Source organism: Pteropus medius, unplaced genomic scaffold, assembly GCF_902729225.1.
Source record: "Pteropus medius unplaced genomic scaffold, Ma_sr-lr_union100, whole genome shotgun sequence".
Taxonomy (NCBI): domain Eukaryota; kingdom Metazoa; phylum Chordata; class Mammalia; order Chiroptera; family Pteropodidae; genus Pteropus; species Pteropus medius.
In genome coordinates this window covers 630,575-656,694 of record NW_024354867.1, presented here as the reverse complement: position 1 = coordinate 656,694, position 26,120 = coordinate 630,575, and the positions used below count along the sequence as shown (strand labels likewise).

Sequence of the window (26,120 nt, the reverse complement as noted above, 5' to 3'; positions counted from 1 at the left end):
GGAAGTAAATGAAACTAATGAAGAGATAACTGTATTAGCTCAAATATGAAGAGAAAAGCATCCAAGGTAAAATGTTAGTAGCAAGATTGAAATACATTTTTTTAAATCACAGAGTAGCAAATGGTTTCACTGTTAGATATAGTAAAAAATATATGTATAATATCTTGTGACCCATTTTCAACTCTTCATTGCTAATATTTCAAAGTGAGCAAGTGTTTCTAACATTCGTTCTGAAGATCACATTTATTATTGATGAAACCAGTTGAAAATATTTCTCTAAGCCTGAAAAACTCTTTTGAAGGCATTAAATATATTTAGATTTTAAAAAAAGAATCTAATAACTTGCAAAATTGCAGTTAATTGGCACAAAACGGTTTAATGACAATATTATAATATATTCAAAATGGCCATTGAGAGCCTGTGCTATCAAAGTGGAGAATTCCAATTATAATAGGTGATCAGACATTTCACTGTCCATTAATTTTGACCTAAGTCCACAGATATCACTAATGTAGACCCAGTGTCTTTGTAAAGTTCATTTTTATGGCAAATGCTGGAACCATCTTGAGCTCCACAAAGTACATATAGGCAAGTCATGCCAAAACCATTCTTCTGGCAGTTGTAAAATGAAGAAAATCAATAAGTTATGTCCTGCCCTCCCAATTTCATACTTTCTCCCACCTTGTTCAGCATCAGTGAGGGAAGTATTCAATATGACTTGGGACACAAATCTCTTATTTCTCCACCCATCTAAGTTTAGCAGTCTGTGTTGAGTAGACACGATTTAAACTCATTATGGAAGAATCTAACATATTCAAACAGAAACATATCATTGCTGTAGCATGTGGTGAAGAAAATTAAAATAATTAATAACAATTCCTAGTCAGCATTTCAATATAAATAACAAGAATTTATATTCAGCCAAAATGTACTTAAAATATATTGTCCACATGCGTGTGAGAAAAGCTGAAATATATTGTCATGTAGCATATGATATTACAAGTACAATAAGGACAGTTATGGTAGAGAATGAAAATAAGATAGAAAATAGAATTGTGTCACTTAATCATCTGCCTAAAGCATTTCATAAGACAGAGCTTTTAAATCTTACTGAAAAAACAAACAAACAAACAAACATGTGTTACAAAATAATATGCATTGGTATATCCACTAAAGACCAATAGAAAAAAATTCCTAAACAATCAATATCTAGTTATTTCCTTTTGCCTCCAACTTTTTTGGTCTTCCCTTTGCAGACACTCTATTTTCTATATTTTAATAATTACGCTAAATGCATAAAGTTTGAGCACAAAAGCAATGCTGCTCTAGCTTAAGCCGCGAAAGAAAACCTAATAGGATTTTCCATCTTAAATTTTGTTTCACAGTGGAGCATAAATTGCTTTTGCAAAATGGAGCCATGTACTTTTGCTTGATATATTACTTTCTCTGACTTGTCAGCCTAAGCCAGTAATAAATTACTTCAAGAAGCTGAGCCTTTCAGTGTCAATGACACTGTCCACTTAAGGCTCACTGATAACCAACATTATGGCAAACTTCCAAATCCTATCATATACTTTATTATCAGTGTGACTTGAGACACTGAATAAAATAAGAGCTATGTAAAAAAAATAAAAAATAAAAAATAAAAAAAATAGAACAAAAAAACGCTAATTAGGAAAACAAAGAGAACCTTAGCATGTTAAATCAATAGCTAGGTGAAAATGTAAATCTGTAGGTTTTGACAAAGCTGTTGTGGGTTTTAATTTTTTTAAAATGCAGGAGGCTGTAAAAAAATAATTTTTATGTTACAGTTTATATTATTATTTCCATCTCAGGTAATCTTTTTGCAGGGCATCTCATCTTGTTCTCACTTGTACTAAGAACTGGTAGCTTGTATCTAACGGAGCCTACATATTTAACCAGCAGAGGATATTTTATAAAGAATACAAAGATTTTAAAAGTAAGTCCAAGTATTAGGATAATAGGTATGATACAAGAGAGTATTTTGTTCAAAATGGCTGACAATTTTGTTTAAAATTGTCATTTTAACTCTAATTTCTTTACATAGAAAATGCTTATTTTCTGTGAATACTTGCAAAGTCTCAATACATTGCTTCAGAAGGATTCTATTTTTTAATTAAATTACAATTACTAATGATTACAGACACATTAAAACATAAAACTCTATTATTAATATCACTTGAATTTGTTAAAGTTGCTTAGAGTACAGCTCATCGTAGAATAGAGTCAAACATTTTTGAGATCAAATGATAAATTTAGTTGTTATGGAAAAGAAAGAAGAATATGCTTTGCTGAACTTACCAGCTATTGAGCTGATGGCAGTCTGCAACATTTTTTCTAGGTACAACATTCTTTTTCTAGATTCACATTTCTTTGTGGACTTTCAGACATATACCACCAAGACTCAGATCCTCCAAACATTTACAGTAATCTGTAAGGCCAAATCAGCACGGCAGAAGGGGAGGCTGCAAACAACCTGTTTGGGCTCATATGCAAACGATAGGGAGGCTTTTCCTGCTGATCTGCCATGGAAAATACCCCAAGAACATCTCTCATCAGTGTGGCAGGTGGGGTTTTGTTTTACAATGGCATTTTGTGATCATGGTACTTTCTCTGCATCTTCTATGGATAAACTGCCATTCACATTAAGGCTGGAAGGAACTAGAACTTGAGGTTAGACATATATGAATTGTATAGTTATGTGACGTACAGTACACACCCTTGGACAAGCCACATAATTCTTTAAAGTCTCAATTTATTCATATTTATATCACAAATTTACTATGAAATTAAGTAATATGTAGCACGCATAACACAATGTTTGGCACGTGGTAAATGCTCTAGATATGTTAGCTTTCTTTCCTTTCTGATATCTGTTCTAGTGACAAAAAACAAAATAAGTCAAATTATATGTAAATCGGAAACAGTTACTGAAATACGTAAACAAGAACCATCTGTGTATCTGTGAATCAAATTATGAGTTTGACCTCAATCCCAGGTTACTGACATTCCTGTTATGATTAGAATGGCTTTGGGAAGTGTATACCTTTCTTAGCCATCTTTTTATGTATTTTTTAACTTTTAAAAAATAAGGTAGATTTTACATCCACTGAAATAAGTTTCTTCATGCCCCTTACCAGTCAATCCACAGGCAACCTCTCTTCTGAGTTCTATTACCATGGGTTAGTTGTGCCTGTTACATCTACAACTTTATATAAATGGAATCATACAATATGTACTCTTATTTTTTACAAGGCATGAAATGGTTAAGATTCATCCATATTGAGCCACATATCACTAGGTTGTTGCTTTTTATTGGAGAGTGGTACTCAACTGTATAAAGGTATCAGTTTGTTTATCCATTCTCTCCATTTTTACACTTATTTTTCTGTTAGAGTTTCAGTTTGGAAAGCACTATTGATCATTGTTGAGCAGATAAAAAGTTACAGAGATTGTTAAGATAATTAGAATTTCAGAATACACTCCAAGGTAAATTACATGTATGGGCCAAATCCAGCCTACTGCCTATTATTATAAATAAAGTTTTATTGGAACACAGCTATGCCCGTTTGCTTATAAATTGTTTATACCTGCTCTCATGCTACAATGACAGAGTTAAGGAGTTGTGACGAAAAACGTTATCACCCACAAAGTCTAAAATCTTTCTGACTCTTTACAAAAAAAGTTCGCTGATCCCTGTTCCAGAATGATTATCACCCTGATTAACGTTATATGAGTTCTGCACCAAATCAAATTGTCTTAATTGACTTAAGTTATAATATAGGTCTTTGAGTTTTATTAAAAACAATATGAAATGGCCAAAAGCCATTATTAAAAAACATAATTTAGGAAAAAAAACATGGCAGAGTGAGAGACATCCCCAGATCTCTCCCCTTGAAACCACAATAAGCTGAACATCTAAAACTCAACCAAAAAAAACCACCTAAACTGCACGCCAGCACGTCTGAGTGTGGGATCTGTTCATAAGAACTACCACAGGTCAGAACCCCAAGTGTCGGGTAGTGATGGACTGGGAGAAATAAAGAAGCTGCCTTTCGAAGCTGCCAGAGCGCCCTGCAGGAGGAGGGGGAGGGGAGAAGGTGAGGCGACTTCCCTGAACATCCCTACTGGGGAGAGCCCTGAGCTTCCAGCAACTGGTGGCAGGGCCCACTCATCTGGATATTAGTGTTCTGCTGCTTATTGTGTTCAATAATAGCAGAATGTGTTTTAGTAGAGAAACACAGAAAAACACCATTATTCCAGGACATTTGGGAAAACAAGAAAGCATGACTTTCTTCTTTTTCTAGCTTGTCCCATCGCAATGGTTTCGAGTTACTTGATTTCTGTCGTCCAAGATTTATTTTATACACTAGCCAAAAAGTAAACAACTATTTGTTAACTAATTAAATCTAAGCTTTTACATAATTAGGAAGATACTCAGTGTGCTTCTAAAATATCTTAACATATTTATGTTTAGAGTCCTTTAACAAATAGAGGCTTCAGAGACAAATTGTTAGTATTGCAATAAAGTCAAAATATGTCAAATATCTGCAAGGATGGAGTCCTCCTGCCACAGATCAACAAACTTTATCTGTAAAAGGATAGATAATAAGTATTTTTGGCTTTGCAGCCAATATGGTCTCTGTTGCAACTACTCAACTGTTGTTATAGTGCAAAAGCAGTCATAGACTATACTTATATGGACAGTCATGGCTATATTCCAGTAAGACTTTATATATAAAAATAAGTAATGAGCCAGATTTGACCCATGGGCACTAGTGTCAGCTCCTTCCTTATCCTCTTGATAATAGATATTTTATTTATATATGTTACTCTATAAATGCATGCTTAGCTATATATATATGTATATGCATATATATGTATATGTATATATATGTGTATATACATGTATGTAATTTTAACCATCTGATAGTAAATAAAAATTATGTACTATATTAAATGTCTTAGATGTTCTTAAGGGAAACTTTTAACAAAGATGTCAAATAATTCATAAGCATTATATGGATATGAAAATGTAATGAAAATACAGTTGGATCAGTATTTTAACATTAAAAATAAATTGTGAAATAATTTATGTCTTAATTTCTCACAATTGGTTTAAACTATTTTCTGCTATATAGCTATGAAAAACAGTAAACTTTCCAATTAAAAGTATACCAATCTTTTTCTAGTTCAGAACAGTCCCTTTTAAGTGAACTCACTCTCAGACCCTCAGAGTTTCTCCCCCTTTTTCCTTCATATGGCAGTGTGGATGGGAATGGACACTGATAGAGTGTTTCCACCCCCCCCTCATGGGAGAGGTATCTCTAGATCAAAGCTGAATCCTATTACTATCCTCTTGATCCTTGGTGGTCTTTTCTATTTAAATCCAAGGCTGGTGAAAGGCTTGGGCTGTTCTCTTGTCACAGACAAGTTCTAAAGGCTGGCCAAGCTTTATCTTGGCATAAAGATTCCCATGAGTTTGACTATAATTCTCATTGGAACCACAGAACAGGCATGACCTGGCCCAGTAGCTTTCACCATACGGGCTCTTTGACTCACCTTGTTGATCCCGTTGTAAAATCTCCAGCTTATTTGAAAAGATATTTGCACACTGATGTTCATAGCAGCATTATTCACAGTGGCCACGACATGGAAGCAACCTAAGTGTCCTATGATAGGTGACTGGATAAAGAAGCTGTGGTACATACATACAATGGAATATTACTCAGCCATAAGAAGAAATGAAATACTGCCATTTGCGACAACGTGGATGGACCTTGAGATAATCATGCTAAGCAAAATAAGCCTGACAGAAAAAGTTGAAAAATCACATGATATCACTTATATGTAGGATATAAACCTAAAAGCAACAAATGAACAGGACAAACAAACAGAGACTCATTGACATGGACTATAGATTAGTGGTTACCAGAGAGTAAGACGTGAGAGAGGAAGGGGGAGGTAGACGGTGTAAAGGGGGTCAAATATAAAGGGGTAGAGTGAGGGTAAAGTGGATAAAGGTGATCAAATATATGGCAACTGAAAGAAACTGGATTTTGGGTGGTAAACACACAATAGAATATACAGATGAAAATTATATAACTGTATTAATTGAGGTTACCCCAATAAACTTAATTAAAAAAAAACAGAAAAAAATGAAGTACTGATATATGCTACATGGGTGAACCTTGAAAACATTATGCTCAGTGAAAGAAGTCATACACAAAAGAAGTCAGAGGCATTCTCATCTCCCCCCAAAAGGTGACACACTGTATGATTCTATTTATATTAAATGTCCAGAATAGGTAAATATATAGAGACTGAAAGTAGATTAGTGATTGCCTAATGCTGGAGTGTTGGGGAGTGATAAATAAGAAATACGGTGTTTCTCTGTGAGGTGGTGAAATGTTCTAAAATTGACTGTGGAAATAGTTGCGCATATCTGTGACTATACTAAAAACCATTAAATTGTACACTTGAAATGGGTGAAGTGGAAAAAGAAACATAACTTTAGGTCATTGACTTATGTAGTACAATGTATCTCAAAATATTTTTTAAAAATTACCTAGAATTTATCAAAAGGATATGTTGTTCTGAAGCAGCTATGTATTGTCCTTTACCAAACCATGAAAAAATGTAATGCATAGTATTTTTCTTTCTACTTTGCCAGCCAGGAAGTTAAATTTAATACTCTATGCTAAGGTTTTAAATAATTATCTTTTCATAATTTTGAACTATTGCTTTTATATTTATTGGTGCTTTTTATTTATTTATGCATATTTATTTATATTTATTTATATGTATATCTTCCAGTGAAGCAAGTCAAATACATTTGAAACAAGAAATGACAGAAGTCAATTAACATGTAAATGTATGCATAAAATAGAATTCTTAAAATACATCAGAACATCACACAACACACAGAAGATTGTGAATCTCATGCATACAAACTATCCTAAATTGGTTTTCTTTTTTTAAAGTACTTTTTATTTTTCATTTATAGTTGACGTACAATATTGCATTAGTTCCAGGTGTACAACATAGTGATTAGATATTATATAACTCACAAAGTGATCACCCCAATAAATCTAGTGCCCCTCTGACACCATACATAGTTATTACAATATTATTTGCTATATTCCTTATGCTATAGTTTATATCTCCATGGCTATTTTGTAACTACCAATTTGTATTTCTTAATCCTTTCCCCCTTTTTCACCGATTCCCCAACCCCTCTTCCATCTGGTAACCCTCAAAATGTTCTCTATATCTAAAAGTTTGTTTCTGTTTTTCTGTTGTTTTTGTTGATTTTGTTCTTTAGATTCCACATGTACGTGAAATAATATGACCTTTGTCTTTCTCTGTCTGACTTACTCCACTATGCACAATACCCTCTAGGCCCATCAAGGCAATATCTTTCTCCATCCCCTTCCTTATAGTCTCTGTGTGTCTTTTAATCTGAAGCAAGTCTCTTGCAGGAAGCATATGTAGGGGTCTTGTTTTCTTATCCATTCAGCCACCTTAACTTTTGATTGAAGCATTTAATTCTTTTTCATTTGAAGTACTTGTTGATTCATACGTGGTTACTGCGATTCTTTAGTCATATTTTTGATACGTAATTTTTTCTTCATCTTGAAGAAGTCCCTCCAACATTTCCTGTAATCTGGCTTGGTGGTGATGAACTCTTTTAGCTTTTTCTTGTCTGGGAAGTTCTTCATCTGTCCTTGATTCTAAATGATAGCTTTGCAGGGTAGAGTAATGTTGGTTGTAGGTCCTGGCTTTTCATCACTTTGAATATTTTGAGCCAAGTCCTTCTGCTGAGAAATCAGATGCCAGTCTTATGGGAGCTCCCTTGTAGGTAACTGATTGCTTTTCTCTTGCTGCTTTTAAGATTGTTTGTCTTTAACCTTAGACATTTTAATTATGATGTGTCTTGGTGTGAGCTTCTTTGGAGTTCATCTTGTTTGAGACTCTCTGGGCTTCCTGGGCTTTTATGTCAATTTCCTTTACCAGGTTAAGGAAGTTGTCTGTCATTATTTCTTGAAATAGGTTTTCAATTTCTTGCTTTCTCTCTTCTCTTTCTGGTACCCATATGATGAAAATGTTATGCTTTATGTTGTCCCAGAGTCTTCTTAAACTTTCTTCATTATTTTGGTTTCTTTTTTCTTGTTCTGGTTGGGTGTGCTCTACTACCCCATCCTCTATATTGGTGATGCAATCTTCCATTTCATCCACTCTGTTGATTCCCGCTAATGTACTCTTCAGGTCAGATATTGTATTCTTCATTTCTGACTGGTTCTCTTTTATAGTTTCCATCTCTATTTTTATGTTTTCTATCTCTTTATTAAAATTCTCACTGAGGTCAGCTACTCTTCCCCTAAGATCATTGAGCATCCTTATAACTGGTGTTTTGAACTATGCATCTGGTAGATCGCTTGTCTCCATTTTATTTTCTTTCTCTGGAGCTTTGTTCTATTCTTTCATGTGAGACATGCTTGTCTCCACATTTTGGCTGCCTCCCTGTGTCTGTTTCTATGTATTCGGTAGGACTCCTCCTCAAATGCAGGCCTGGGTGGTGCTCTGGCTCCATTGTTGGTTGAAGCAGGCCACTCAGTGTGCCAGCCCAAGGGCCTGCTGGGAGGGGTCCAGCTGCAGGCCAAGTTTAGCCACAGCCTGTGCACCTATGAGACCACCTGGCAAGAGTCTCCAAGCAATCTGCAGAACAAGCTACCACCCGTGCTGGGTTTATAAGTGGCTCGAGAGGCCGAGCCAGGAACCGAGGCTGGCTGCCACTAGTGTGGGACTTGGGGCTGCTTAGCAAGAGGTGTGGGGAATGCTGAAGTCAGATGCTACTTCTTTGGGTTTTATGAGCCTTCAAGAAATTTTAGAAAAATACGCAGCAAGAGCCAAGACCTAAATTGGTTCTCAAATGCTTGCCAAGAATTTCTAAATCCTCACATATTTGACTGAACATGGGCATTGGCTCTACCCATATTTATTGTATTATCTCTTCCCCCTCTAGTTGTTGCTGGTATATTTCATATCACTAAATTAACATAATAAAAAACTAAGTGTGAACAAATACTCAAAGTTAAACACAGAAAACTATGGAGATCAAAGAGAAGAGAAAATGGGGTAATACTGATGTTTATAACTTATGCTCTTCTTGAAACTAGATTTAATTACTGCTTCCTAAACATTATTCTGGTATTATTAAGTAATTAGGCATATTCTAGGTCATTTTAAACACATTCATGACCACATTAATAGACAATTTATATCCTATTAATAGTCAAAACATAGTCACGATTGAAAAACACAATTAATAATTTTGATTGTTTCAGAGGATAGGACAGTTCTTGTCCACCAATCCTATCACTCACTTCTCAGGAAAGATAAATTACAATAATAACACAAGTGAAAATGGGTTCCCCTACATTGAACATGCCAAGAAGGGTCACATATCCCCAGGCCTGGGGGACAAAACTTCCAGAAATTCTTCTGCAATTGGAAAAGGGTTCTGGGAGGAAAGCACTTAGATATAAATGATAATTTTGCAGTAAAAGCAGGCCAGACACTTCCATGGATCTTTTCATGAGACCTAAAGTGATAGAGAGGGTCAGAATGTGGGGTAGATTACCATATCCTGTGACTCTGTGTAGAAAAGGCAAAGGAATACACACAGTATCCTTCTTAACAGGCAGTCCCATATCCATGCTGACTGTGGTGATTATACGTTCACCGTATATCATTGGCTACATTAAATTAGAGTTTACGATTGAAATGTTTTGGTTTGGTTGTTTAGTTTTATTTAATTTCTAAACTGATTATTTCATTTTTATAGTTGCACAGAAGCTATAAGCTAAAGATATGCCTTTTTTATATCTCTTTGAACATATTTAAGTAATTGGCTAGTAAAAATTGTGAAAATAACATAAACAGAGACACTTCAAAATAGAGTCAGAGCCTTGCCTTGCATGTCTTACTCCTCAAACCTTTGGAATGTTTGAATTGGGCAAAACAGTCTTCAGAATGGGCCTGACACAACATTGTATTCCAAATAATTGTTTATGAAAGTAACAGGAAAGCAGACATCCTGACTACCAGACCAAAAGTTAAAGACATATTTTAGAATTAGCACCACCAGGTAGAGCTAAAGAATAACAGCTTATTTGCACCTCTAGAAATTCCTTCCTTGGCTTATTAACAGCAATGGAAATTCCTTCCTTCTATTCATGTAATTACTTTCCTTCCCTTTCTCGTAAATAATCCTTGCCTTCACCTCCTAATCAGAATACTATTTGAGTTTCTGCCTGAATCAGTGCTTCCCAGAATTGCAATTCTTTTTTAATCGCAAACATTTGTTGCCTCTCACTTTGACCTTTTATTTTTAGGTCAACAAAATAATTGAAGACCACAGAAGGAGACCAAAATAACTTTTTTCCTTTCTTTAAATTGTCTGAACAATGATCAAGTTTGAGAAGCAAAACTCTAAAGAAGTAACAAATATTGTTAAGATGGTCCCCTTGACAGCATAATAATAAAAAATCATCTTGCCAAAGAAGTTTGAAAATAGAAATCAAAGTGACACTGGCTTTTTCCCTCACCTCTCAGATTGGCAAAAACAATCAAAGTTTGACCATTCATTCACCTTTTTGTGACACTATGAAGCACCACACACTGTCTTATATGGAAAATGATACAATCTTATGGAAGAAAATCCAGCAATATTTACCAAAACTCATTTGATCTAGTAATTCTATTTAGAAAGCAACACTACAGATACACCTGCATATGCACAAATTGATAAGCTTTTAGCTAAATAAATGATACTAAAAAGAGTGAGGAGAAGTGATTTTGCCTTCTCCTAGGGGATATTCAACAGAGCAGAGACATTTTTGTCTGTTGTAAATGTGGGAGTGGGTACTACTGGGATCTAGTGAGTAGAGGCCAGGGATGCTGCTAAACATCCTACAATGTACAAGACAGCTCCCCAAACAAAGAATTAACTCTCAAATATCAGTAATGCCAATGTCGAGAAACACTACTATAGATTGTCTTTTATTTAAATTATGAACTATGTTACTTTCTATCATTCCTATCTTCTGTTTTGCTCTCAGATTTAAGGGACATCTTCTGTAGTTCTAGTCAGCATTTATGGTTTAGGTTTGTTTTGCTTTGATTCCTACGTGGTAACACTGAATTTAGATTAGAAGTATCTAGTAAGTCAAAATGTGTTAATAATTACAGCATCTCAAGGAAAAAAGTCTACATGTCAAAACAAAAACAATTGTAAACATTTATTTGCTGTCCCTTACTTACTTTTTTGTATCCTGAACTGAAAACATAATTTAGAGCTTTAAAAACAGTAAAATATTATTAGATTTTTATCCAATACACAAACTCTAAAGGGTACTACATTATTATATCATTGTTTCTTTCTGTGAAAATTCTAAAATTCGTTTCTAGAAGATTCTTTGACACAAATGCTGCCTAAACGAAGTGACAACTGTTTGAGGCAAATAAGTTGTGTGCCTTCACTGAAAACTGTTAGCTTTATGACACATGTGGTCACTATATATGCAGCCCAAAATCTTTTCAAATGTTTATTAAAAACAGCTAACTGCCTTGTGAAAGTATTGTGCTGTGATAACTAACATATAAAGTTTACACCTACTTCTTAAAGAATATGTATACCTTTATACTTTAAAAAATTAAGATACCTTACCTTTCTGTTTTTCTAAAAATGGACTTTACAAAAGCCTATTTTTAAGAGTTACTGTTCCCTCTCCCTTTTCATATGAAAATATTTTGAAACTGAGAAAACCTCCACAAAAATAAAATTAATCATTCCCTCATTTTCTTTCTCTCTCTCACTTCCGGATCTTTCCATTTCTCTTTAGCCTAACATTTTCATTGTATATACCAATCTACTCCCAGAGATACAAACACTGCATGTAATTCATATCCACATGTATTTCTGTTTAATTATTGAAGCCTTTATGAGTATGGCAGTGTCAACACGAAGCTAAGAAATGAGAAGCTAATTTTAGTTGCAGAAGTATTGAACCTCCTTTGCAGATTTGTCTCTATGGCTGTAATAATTCTGATTATAAGAATATCTACTGGTAAACATAGAGATGTAATTATCGGCTGGGGGCAAAGGGTAAGGGAAGTAAGAACCATATGAGTATATTTTTCATCCTCTCTCTATATATATGTATCCCCATTATCTGTAACTCATATATATTGGATATAAGCCCCTAAGAGAGAGGGAAAGAAAGAATCATCATCGACAAAAATCATGATAAACTGACATTCTACATCATGTTTTAAAGCTGATCTGTTAGAGTCTCAGTATTTTATTTGAAAAGTCTTATACTCAATTAAAAAATATGCCTTTTGCTATGTTCCTAATTTGGACAGAATCTATACAGTGGTTCTATGTGGCTTGGGTTGATCAGAGCTAAGTCAATGAATTATCATCTGGTGGTTGAATTAAATCAACCTCTTTATGATAAACATAGCTGACAACTTTAAGAGAATGAATACAGGCATCTAAAATAAGTATTTTAAAAATTCAAAGTTACAAATCAACAGTCCTAAGTACTATTGTAACAAATCTTTTAATAGTGAAGAAAATGTCTGCCCTTTTTAAGTAAATCCTTAGAAAGACACTTGACATCAAGGATAAGAATAAGTATATATTTAACTTCAGTTGTATGTAAACAGGTACATAAATCTTTTACTAACCTCTTATATTTTTTCCTCCTATCTGAAGCACTATGACCTACAGACTCCACCTCAGGTTAACTTTCTAGTTGTGGCTAAATTCATGAATATGAAGTAGATACTTTTATTTCTATAGCCAATATCTAAACATATTCTGAAAACAACCTTTGTTATGCTTTATATTTATATTTATATTTTCATTCCTTTCATTCGACAAATAGTAATTGAGGACTTTCATTAAAATGAAAAATATGAATCTTGTCCTCATGGAGCTTATGATCAATACAAGAGAACTGACAAGAAGCTGCCAATGACACAAGTAGTTTTAAAGTTATTGCTGTGATAATTGCTACTATGAATAAGTAAAGGAGGCTATGAAAGCAGAGATTCTGGGACCCTGACTGCTAAAGATTCCCCAGGAGGAGACCAATACAACAAATCTGAAGGGTAAGAGTTAGCTGGATATAGAGAGGAAGAAATCGCCTTCTAGGTATCACATTAGAGCAGCATGTGGGAATTTTCTATGATAAAAACTAGCTTGACCTGTTTGAGGAAAAACTTATATGGGTTGAGCAGAGGGAATGGGAAGAACTTGTCAAAAGATGAAGTGGACAAAGTTGGCAAGACAATGCAGGGTATGGTGAGGATTTGGGACTTTTAAGAATAACAGGGGGCCACTGAATGTTTTAAATATGGAAGTAATATGCTTTTTAAATGGTAAGGTGAGCAAAAGACATTCAAGGAGAGAAGTTAATGAAGTTCCCCTAATAGTTCAGGTCAGGTAGGTGCATGCACAAGGGTGAGAGGAAGATGTAGATTAAGATCAAGAAATCTCCAGGTTTGTACAAAGCAGGAGCTACATGCAGTCATGACTGGTAACTAGAATCATGAGTTTATCATTTCAGTGTTATATTCATACTCTTAATATATATGCAAATATTTAATGGAGCTGGTTTCAGAGAACTGCAGAGTATGAGATTAGATATATATATATACAAAATGTCATAAAACAATAACCATAATAATCATTTACGTGTGCCAACGAAGTCATTATATTGAACAAAAGGGGTAAGTGCCCCATCCAGATACTGTCCCTGCATAATTATTATTCAACATAATGTCTGTATCATAGTGCCAAAAGATCATGCAGCAGGAGCTATGTTGGCCAAGGGTGCCTATCACTTGGGTGAATTTTTTCAAGACAATGATTGAGTTTTATCAATATGGTAGAACCAGCGATTTTTAAAAACAGAATACTTTATTAAATGCGATAAATATTTTAAAACTATTGAATCACAAGCAATTTAATTATAAAATCAATTAACATTTTAACTGGTAAGAAATGCATATTATGGCAAATGCAACAAAAATATCTCAATGATGAAGAAATAATAACAAAGTATAAGAGAAATTGTTATCCGTGTTATTTCCCTAAATTTATGTAGTTTCCTGTGTTTTAATAAGCATATATTTGTTTAACAGAACATTAATAAGCATATAAGAAATAAATGGAATCACTGAAAATGAATTTGAAATCAGTTAAAAATCACAAGGTATTCAAAGAAAACAGATGATAAGCTACCAGAAGCTATTTTCTTTGAACATATAATTAAGAAATGCCATCTGCATACTCTTACTATTTTTATAAAATTGCATGTCTTTTTGAAGGGATATTTCACTTATATGTTTTTACTTCACTTTTATAAGGTCATTTAAAAAAACAAATATTTTGATTAACTTAAAATAACTGCATTTTCCTCTGCTATGGCTGCAAGCACAGGAGGCATCAAAACAAAAATTGAAAGATATAAGTGGCCACATATCTGATTCTCTTCTTACTTGTTTTCTAATTTTTAAAAGACACCAGAAATGAAAAATAAAGAGACTTCCTGAAACATTAATATTTTATCTGAGCTTTTAGCAATTAGCATTAAATTTCAGACTCTATCCAAGATTTAGGCATCATATTTTTGTACTTTCTTTTCATAGATTATTTTGTATAATTCTGAGAAAACTCACCCAATATAAAAGTTGAGCACTCTAGTACATCACAATCACAGAATACCCAACTAGAACTTTAAATAATAATAATGGTAATTATCTAACACTTATGAAACATTCACTGAGAACCATGCAATATCTAAGGATTTCACATGCATTTGCACATTGAATTTTCAAAAATAACCTGCACAACAGGTTATTATCATCTCCACATTAAGCTGAAGAAAATAGTGAGGTAATTTTCTCAAGGTACGTCGGAGATCAAATGGAAGAACCCAAGGTGTCTGACCTCAGAATTCACAACCTAAGATATCAAGACCATCATATGGCAAAATTGCTGAGAAGGTGCCATCAGTATCATCCTCTGGAAGTGTGCAGGACATAACATATAACCTGTGTAATCTAGTGTGGTGGCCTTCAGAGTCAAAGATCAGGGGAAGAGTAGCCAGAAATGGAGCCACTGAGATATTAAATTAATAAAGCTAGCAAAGAAAGCCAAGAACAAAAAGAAATTCAACTGGGCAAAGTGTAAATGCTGCTGATGGGTTGACTAAGCTCAGAACACAAATCTGACAATTGAATTAGAGTTATAATAGTCTGTGGTCTTGCTACCCTGAACAAGCCCTATCCCGTCTGATCTCGGAAGCTAAGCAGGGTCGGGCCTGGTTAGTACTTGGACGGGAGACCACCTAGAAAGACCAGGTGCCGTAGGTGTAAAAAATAAAAATAAAAAAATAAGGGATTGTAGGTTGACAAGGTCCTTGCAATCTGTGAGGTCAACCAAGGGTTAATTCACCTAAAAAAATAAAATTATAGTCATAATAGGCAAAGTGGACAGTCTTGTCAAGGGCAGACCTACTTAACTGAGGACAGGAGACTTAATGAATCGAGCTGATCAGAGAAAACAAAGTAAAGAAGAGCAGAGCAAAGGGTCAAGGTCTGGAGACCAGTGGAGAACCAATGACAAGCTTCTTAGGACCTGTTTGTGATAATAGACCAAATCTGACCAGGGAGTTTACATACAACATGCAAACAAAACACAGCAAGATGACTGGATGTGGGTGAACTGAGACCAGCATGACACATAAATCATCAAACCAGACACACACAAAAAAGATCATCAATTAGTCAAGGAACAATGTTCTCAAGCTATAGAACTCCTGGGAAATGAAGAGAAGAACCATGAATCTGATGTGCAGTTAAACAGTAAAATCATCACTCTCACAGAGAACATTTCACAAAGAAAAGTCACTGAACTACTCCCCAGAGAGGCACATAGAACATCTGGACCAAGAGTTACTGAGGAAGAAGAAATACAAATATAGAGAAATTCTGCCCACAGAAAATGATTTTTAATATTATAGAAGTAACATGGTGGAAAAAGTCAAAGGAAAGTAATATCCTGGTAAGCAAATAACAACTAATTTAAATAGAATGGATGCATAAATAAAACATGTTGGATAGATGTTCTTTGAACCTCTTGACAACACAGTTTGTTTTGTTCATTTTGGCATCTCTGAGACTGAGCATGGTATCTGGCAGCAAAGATGCTCACTTGATTGTTGTTGAATGATAAAGGTATTAAAATGATCAATCCTAGTCAGTGTGGACAAGTGTGTATGACTAGTGTAGGGGTGGAGAAAGAGCAGAAGGGTCCTGGCATTTTCATTTAATGAGGCCTGACAGTTTTATTGGACTGGGGGAAAGAAAATGATGAGAATAAAGAGAAGTAAATGGAAAACAAGTGGTGGGGATTCTTATCTCCTACTTACCATGTTTACATAGAAGAGCCTATTCACTAACAAAAAGGGAAAAGTATGGGAGAAAAAATCCCATCTTCAACATGCCTCTTTCCTCATGATTTGCTATGGGAGGAAAAGAAACATATCTGATCAGTGAATCTGGGTAAAGGAATGGAACATGAGGAGATGATGAGACCTTTTTTCCCCCCAATAACTTGAATCAGGAATACATCCTTTCTCTTCCTCCTTCATATGAAAGAATACACCCTTTCTCCTCCTCCATCATTTCTCCCTGCAGAAAGTCTTCAGCTGGTCAGTTTGCTGTGAATACTTTCAGTTTTGGTGGAAAGTATTAATAATTCCATTGCATCCAAAGTTCCAAATCACTTTACAATTCATCTTTACAGATAATTAGGTGACATTTTCATTTCCATCTGCATTATTTCGATATTTACTTCTCAGTTGTTTTTACATTCAGATGAGGTAAGACGGGGATATAATTAATTGGTGATTAATGATCATTCCTAAATCCCCATCAGAGTCCAAGCCACAGAGTGAAGTGTTTTAATTTTCACCATAAAAGATTTAAGTGACTCTAGAATGTACAAAATGACATGAACAACATGACTCTTTGAACACTATTTAATGTACTAGGTAAACTGTAATTAAACTACATTCAAGGGGGACAACAATTGGTTTGCCTTCGCATGTACTAAAGAATAAAATTATATTTACGGTTGTGCCCAGACTTGCCCGTCTATAAAGAGAAGGGAAGAGAAAGTAGGCTGATGGACAGAGAGTGCAGGCAAGCTGGTTACAATAAGGGCAAGGAAAGAAATCAAGTTATTACCAGATGCCTCTAAGATCAGACGAGGGAGAGGTCAGCTGATTTTATCAAATAATCAGGTACCATTAAAGACAGAAAAAAATATTAAAGTTGAAAAGAAACTAGTCAAAACTACTTCTATATAGTAAGACACGCTTCAGAAGAAAAGAAATGGACATTTACAAATTAAAGTGTCTTTAGCCAAAAAGTAATGAGTTTGCTGAATTTGGTAACACTAAGCAGAGAAAAAAGTATTTTAGAGGGAATAGGTGAAGATAAGCCTGCAATCTTTTCAGAGTTATTTTCAACAGTAAGTATTATTATTCATTATGAAAAGTAATAAAGCAGTAAAATCAGGACCATGTTAAAATTATATTTTCAAGAGCTGTTTGAGAATGATTATTTTCCTAATATGCTTTTCAAATTTCCCAAAATGATGTTGGCAGATTCCTTATAGATCCTGCTCATCTAGGAAAAACTGGATTTTTTTGGAGGTAGTAACTCTTTATTTTTTTCTTACAGTTTTATTGAGAGATAATTGACATGTAGTATTGTATAAGTTTAAGATGTACAGCATGACTTGACTTACATATAGTATGAAATGATTACAAAAATAAGTTTAATTAACATCTATCACCTCATATACTTACAAAAAAATAGTTTTTCCTTGTGATGAGAACTTTTAGGATCTACTCTCTTAGCAACTTTCAAATATTTTAGGTAGTAACTTTAATCAAATGCCTATTACCAAATTAATAATGTCTTTACAACTTGATAAGTATAAAAGGCAGTAAAGGAGTGAGAACATATTACAATGTTTCCTACATACCAACATTTCATTCCTTTTTTCTTTAAACATAGAATCATTTTCTTTCATCAGGATAGGTTTCCAATCAAAACCAAGGTTTGAACACTTAATTCCAGTTAAATTTCTACAATGAAACTTAATGAAACATTAAACTTCATGTAACTGTAGCAGGATGACACTAAATAATCTTTTCATATCTGAATGAGGTTGCATTTCCAGAGTACTATAAATATCATTTGCCTGCTTATTTAAATTTTGTTCCATTTGAATCATAAAATACTTTAGAAATGTATTTAGCCCTGAAAATTGGCAGTTAAGCATTACACATTTGAATTCTGAGGTTAATACATTCTAATATCTGCTTGCCTGATTTGCCTATTAATCAGTTTTCACTATTAATTGAAGAAAAAACGCTCACAGATTTTCATTTACTAAAATTTGTATTTCTAAAATTTCTTTTTAATATTTTACTAAAGCGAATTCTGGATCCAGATTATTATGATATTTCCAAGATAAGTGGGTTTGATTTCCATCTGTCCAATTTTAATTTGAAGAAATAATTCCATAAATTAAAGAGTAATTGAGAAAGTTGGCAATAGAATAGTCTATTCTTTCCATGTGTATATATTCCAATTTTATTTATAAATTGAAGCCCTATGTGATTAATTTGGGAATTATTGAAATTACAAAATTAAGTTACCCAAATTAAAGGAAATAGCAACTATTAAAAATAACATCATTAAAATGTTAGTATATGACCTAATAATACTGTCTCCTTCTTTTGCAAAATCTGTATTGCTAATAACTAGCTGATAAATAAAAAGAAAGTTATGTGAGATATCAAAACTTTTTTGAGATATGGAATATAACTGGGTGCATATAATAGCAGATATTCATTTCATAATTCTCTCTGCACTTTTAAGAAAAAATAATGACTTTCTTTACATCCAGTAAAGATGAGAGAATTGTTCTGACAATTTTTTCATTTATTTACTTCAGAAATATTTAATAGTTCCTGAATACTACCAAGTGCATTGTCAAGACTACTGTTTACAAGAAAAAGCACACACTGAAAGTCCTGTGTCCTGAGAAATGTCTTAGTCACCAGGAAATTGGAATTAGTCACCCTATTCTTAGTCCAGCACAATGAAGTTTAGAGATTTCTAGTCTCAGTAGGAGATTTGACCTGCTAACTAGAAACTGACTGAGACTCTATCCTGAAGAGTAGAGAAACCAGTCCGATGGTAGGAGAGAGATAGGGAGTGTGAGAGCAAGCACATTGTGTCACCAGGCACAGAAAATTACGTCATGTATAATTGATTCTCAGGAAGTACTTTTGGATGGCTATGTAGATAGACAGTTAAGTTTTATAAGTCCAAAGTAAATAAGTAAAACAAAGACTGCCATCTCCCTGATATTTATTTCCTTGTGTCTCCTTTTTAAATAATAAAGGGTCCTCAATTTTATCTGGGCCTCTCAAGAGACATTTCCCAGCCTCAACTGCAGCTAGCTGTGTCCACGTGACTGAGTTGTGACCAATGGGATGCAAACAGAAATGATGTATCTTCAGGTCATGGCTTTAAAGGGAACCAGCCTGGTATTGGCAGCAAAACAGACACACGGACCAGTGGACCAGAATCGAGAGGCCAGAAGTAAACCCATATTTATACGGGCGAATAATTTTTGACAAAAAAGCCAAAAACATACTGTGGAGAAAGGAAGCCTCTTCAATGAATGGTGCTGGGAAAACTGGAAAGCCACCTGCAAAAGAATGAAACTAAACTGTTGTCTATCACCACACACCAAAATTAACTGAAAATGGATAAGGACCTGAATATAAGACCTGAAACAATAAAATGCATAGAAGAAAACATTGGAACTAAACTGAAGGACCTTGGACTTAAAGAAGATTCAATGAATTTGACCTCAAAGGCAAGGGAAGTAAAAGCTAAAATAAATGAATGGGACTACATCAAACTAAAAAGCTTCTGCTCAGCAAAAGAAACTGTCAACAAAGTAAAGAGAGAACCATCCGAATGGGAAAATATATTTGCAAGCAACGCTTCCGATAAGGGCCTAATATACAAAATATAAAAAGAACTCATACGACTCAATAACAACAACAAAAAAACGATCCAATCAAAAAATGGGCAGTGGACCTGAACAGACACTTCTCCCTAGAGGACATACAAATGGCCAACAAATATATGAAAAGATGTTCAACATCACTAGCTATTAGGGAAACGCAAATCAAAACCACAATGAGATACCATCTCACACCTGTTAGAATAGCTATAACCAACAGAACAAGTAATAACAAATGTTGGAAAGGATGCAGAGAAAAAGGAACCCTCATACACTGCTGGTGGGACTGCAAATTGGTATAGGCACTATGCAAAACAGTATGGAGGATCCTCAAAAAACTAAGAATTGACCTACCATATGATCCAGCAATCCCTCTACTGGGTATTTATCCCAAAGACTTGAAAACCTATATCCGAAAAGATATTTGCACACCGATGTTCATAGCAGCATTATTCACAGTGGCCAGGACATGGAAGCAACCAAAGTGTCCTACAATAGAGGATTGGCTAAAGAAGCTGTAGTACATATATACAATGGAAAGTTACTCAGCCATAAGAAGAGATGAAATACTGCCATTTGTGACAACACGGATGGACCTCGAGATAATCATGCTAAGCGAAATAAGTCAGACAGAAAAAGTTGAAAATCGTATGATATCACTTATATGTGGGATATAAACCTAAAAGCAGCAAATGAACAGGACAAACAGAGACACATGGACATAGACTATAGACTAGTGGTTACCAAAGAGGAGAGGGAAGGGAGGAGGGGGAAGGTAGACGGGGTAAAGGGGGTCAAATATATGGTGACAGAAAGAAATCTAACCATAGGAGGTGAACACAAAGTGTAAATATATATGTGCCTTACTGTTAAAGTGTACATCTGAAACATTGGATTTCGTTAACCAATGTCACCATAAAAATATATATATAAATAAAAATAAATAAATAAAAAATAAAAAAAATAATTAAGAAAAATAAAGGGAACCAGCAGATGCTACAATGCGGATGAGGACAAAGTAGGGGATGGTGGGGCAACAAGAGAAGAAGAACCTGGTCTCTGGATGATCTCAAGGGACATAAGCACTGCACACCCTCCCTGGACCACCTGCAAGTCCAGTCTTTCACGTGAAAGAGAAATGAGCCTCTCTTGTTTGACACTGTTATATGGTCACTGTTAAAACAGCTGAAGTACACTCCTAACTAACACGTACAATGCCTCTATCCAGTTTACTGTTTAAAAAATGTTTCAGCCATACAAATATGCATGGAAAACCATATGCCGAATTGATTATGGTGTAACATCATCTGAGCGGGACTGAATGTAGGGGTGAGGCTAATTCATATTAGTTCAGAAATTTCTTGAATCGTAAAAAATGAATATTTTTTAGTTAATAAGAATAACCATTATTATAAAATATTAAAACTACTTTACCTTCCTCTTATAACTGTTTCAGTCAATATAATCTCAATTATATTTTTTATCATTGAAATAATTAGATCAGAACAGAGTTGATAAAATTATAATCAAAGTAAAACAAAATACATATGGATGAAGCAAACTAAGGGAGCTATTTCTGTTTCAACATGGATCGCATGTTCAATTTTGTGGTCAACTTGTTTTATAAATATTACATACATAGATTTTTTTTCCCCTTGAATTTAATGAAATACTGCTATAGGAATTTCACTTTTGAAGTGGATTAGGCTCATTCTCACTTAGTTCATTTGCAAATCAACTGAAAAAGTTTGCATCACTGAGATTTGATTTTGCCAGATTACCATACTAACTTTCTGAGAAGTCTTTAGAATAAATGTATGAGGGAATATGGAGGCCCAAGTTCATTATCTAAAATTTAAATCAAGATGGTTTTGTCCTTCTGTACTTATTGGTGGTTTCAGTTCTCGCTAAATTTATTTTCAGACAAATTGGCCCAAAAAACTTGAATCCTAAAGCTGAACTTTAAAACAGATCTTTTTATAATTATTATTAGCATCTATCTGTAGCTAAAACACAAATACTGCTTGCTGAGCACTATACAGATCTCAAAAGAATCATCACTTTAGATGAGGGGGAGAAAGAGAGATTGCCTCGCCATTGTGTTAGTACTAACTTTTATTTACTTTTTTACTGATATTATACAAACCACAAACACTATAGTATTAAACTTGACTTCCTGGCCAGCATCAGATACATCTGAAAATAATGACTAACACAAACACAAATCACTCTACAAGTACCAGGGTCAAAACATTTCATTACCAAAATGCTTACCGAAGAAGATAAAATGCCCAAATCAAAATCTTGATATATATTCAAAAAGACAAAATTTATAAGAACAATCCATAGCTTTTTCAAAATTTTGTGTTTTCCATTTTGCTGGTGGCATATGATCAATTTCAAGGGAAAAATTCCATATTTGGAAAGTTAAATATTTTAAATTATTTGGAGTCAAAATTAGATGCCAAATTTACAAGTAAAAAGCTATAATTTACATATAATATATGCCTTATGCATAATTATAAAAATGTTTGGTATTATATTTAATTTATGTCAAATTTTCTATTTCTTTAACTAACAGAAGTTTTATCCAATCTTGTGTTTCTAAAATTAAGGCTGTAAAACACGATCTCAATCATATTTCTTAACATCAAACAGATATCATAAAGAGAAAGAAAGAAATTAAACTGGAAGTGGATACTGCAGTTATTATATGTTTTCTTCTTTTCACTGTTGATAGAACCACAATCTACATCTCATAAATCTATTAATAATTTTAATTAATGTCACTTGGGGGTGTGATAACTAAGTGAAGACAGCAAGTGCAAGAATTGAGCGCTCATTGAACACTACTCAAATGAAGTATTGTATGAGAAAAGTAAATGGACAATAAGCACTCTGCAGCCCAAGCAGACTATGTTTTTAAATTTTAATGTTTAAAAAATATTCATGATTGTGGTTCTCTTATCTTGACATCTTTATTATAATTATCTAAACTCCTTGTTGAAAACATTGCACACTCTGTCAGTTCTGAGGTCAGACTGTTCAAAAATAAATCACAAGTCAGTGTTACTTCTATGTTATTTTCTACCTGATTCCTAGAGAGAAGTATTCCCAGTTACTTTAACTCTTAGTTTATATGATTATACTTGTGATAAAAGAAAATAAACGATGTCATGTTAAACTAATTTAGTAAAATATTTAAAATTTTTAGTTTTTAATTGCTTTTCCATTTACAAACTAAACAGACTATTGTTTTTAATTGTAAAAAATAAATGTAACTGTAATAAATTATCTCAAAAATAAGCTTAAATAAGAAATTGCATTTTTATATAATGCGTATATATATATATATATATATTTCTCTACATAATGAAGGAGAAATTTTCAATGATCTTGAGAGAAATAAAAATATAGTTTATCTGTACAGACAATAATTACACAAAGACATAATATTGTTAGGTAGTTAGGTAAACATGAGCGATGGGAGAACAAAGGAATGAAGGCCCCTCTCAAAGATCTCCCTTAGGACTTCCCTAGAACCTTCATTTTATGGTTATAAATTACCTCTACATCCTAAGACGCAAAAAGGTAAGAAGCCATAAACTAGAGGCCGGTTTAAGCTGGCTACAAGCGCATGTGCAATCAGTCCTACACTAATATCCCTGTGACTTGGCCTCATTCTGCCATCTCTACAATATCATGCCTATGCCTGGAAGTTCATGAATCTAATTATAACTGAATTTTATCTACTGCATGAGCAATAGACAAAAGATTATATAACAGCCAAATGTCAATCAAAATTACCTCACATGTCAATTATTAAAACTACCCTTGTAATTTCCCATCATGGCCTTAATATAATACAGAACGCCCCACTTCTGCTGTTATAACCCTCTTTGCTGTAACCTGCCCCTCCCCCGGAGTGTACTTAAATCATACCTTTTGTTTCCATGTGGCTACAGCCCTCTTTAGCGTAGCCCATTTATCTCTTGAAACGTACTTTAATAAACTTTACTTTTTCTAAATTTCACTGATCTGTAATTCTTTACTGCATTGGCAGAAAGAACCAAGGACCCCTTCAGTACTACCAGAGCAGTGATGGATTTTAGATCGCCCCCAAGGTAACAATATGAATATTTTCCTTGTGCTTTTGCCCTAGAGTACTCTGGGTCCATGTGCACTAGTGTCCAAATAAATAGAATAATTTATGTTTCTCACAAATATGTCAAATATTATACTTTTATTAAGTCGGGTACGCAGAAAATAGAAATTGAATTTATGGGAAAAGGGAAATTATAATATTGATAGAGCTTTTGAAATTTATTATGCTATATCCTTGAGCATGAATAATCATGTATCCACTTAAACTACAAAATTGGTAAGCATGCTCATACTTATGTGTATTTGCAATATGTATCACATTTGTAATATAATAAAATACCTAAAAATAAATTAATTTTTATTCTAAAATTTACAAGCTGCTATTAAACAGTTTGGATCCAGAATATATATGTGAAATAAACAATAAAGATACAGTTAGATGTAAATTGAGAGCATTACAATGGTTGAAGAATATGTATAAACTATTCTGGTTATACTTAGCTTTACTGTCTTAAAGCCTTAAATGGCAAATTAACGTGATGAACATTTTAATTATTATGTCACTGATCTTGTCCTATAAGTCCTTATGTAATTTGTGCCCTAGTAATGCAAGCATTGCTCAATCACAATGGATTCATGTTCCATTGTATTTTTGCTATGACAGGTAGTGGAGTCCTTTTTCCAATTATCTGTTCCAATAGACATGAGCGGATAAGAATCCACAGAGAGAAAAGTTGGCTCACAGAACAAAAAAGGACCCTGAGTTGAATATAACATGGGTGACAGATATAGAGAAACGGAAACATATAAAGAAAATTAAAATATAAACAGATGATCCAGTTGAAAGTGAAAAGTATGCAGTTAACCTCCAATAATGTACTAAGTAAATAATAGAGACTGGCTAGACATAATTTATATTATAGATATCTGTACAATTACATCAATGTGAGTCTTAAGGACATTTGTAAATAAAAGTTACTAGGATATCTTTGAGCTCTTTGATAAAATGATTCAATACCTAGAATACAATGTATTTTAGCACACTGACATTATTATTTGGTTTTGCTACTATAATCCAAAGACCTCACGTTTTATTCAATAATTAAGTAATTACCAAGCCTAGTGAACAAAGGGAACACTTCTACATTACCTATAACTTTCTGGACCTTGAACAGAAACTTTTGTGAAAAAACGCTGCACAAGAAATTTATATTTTTATGTTCTCATGGGCCTTGTTTTAGATTGCAATTTTCTACTTTATATTTTTAATTTGGGAAAAAGAAGACGGTGTCTGCAGAAGACACAAGCAACTGTTAAAATTCTAACAGAGCATTATCTAGGTTTTAATACAGCACTTTGATCAATGATTGGGTATTACAAATTTTAAACTGCATCTCTATGGAAACTCCATATAACCAATTATCTTCTAGAAATAAAAAAGAAACATTTTGACATGTTTCTGAAGCATCCTGAAAATAATTTAGTAGTTATAAAATACTTATATATGCTATATATTTTTTTTTAACTTAAGAGGAAACATACTCCAAGTAAAAAATGTAACATTATTGCCAAAGGTACTGCTAGACATGTGAATTTCCACTCCAATTGTTCAAATTAAAACTATATGAATAATTGTTTCAGACTCATGTATCCTGGGTTTTAGAGAGTTGAAAGGAGTTTTGCTTCTATCCTTACAATGAAAAGAATTCAACCAACTTCAAATTATATGGCTTTTCTTGAACTACCAAAGAGCTGAGGTAACTGTTCCCACATCTAAGGAAAGCTCACAACTGCAGGG

At 33.8% G+C, this 26,120-nt stretch overlaps 1 pseudogene; it reads left to right on the top strand.

The window, feature by feature from the left end:
* The first annotated feature begins 15,352 nt into the window (after positions 1-15,352).
* Positions 15,353-15,471, top strand: LOC120596777 (uncharacterized; annotated as a pseudogene).
* Positions 15,472-26,120: the final 10,649 nt, after the last annotated feature.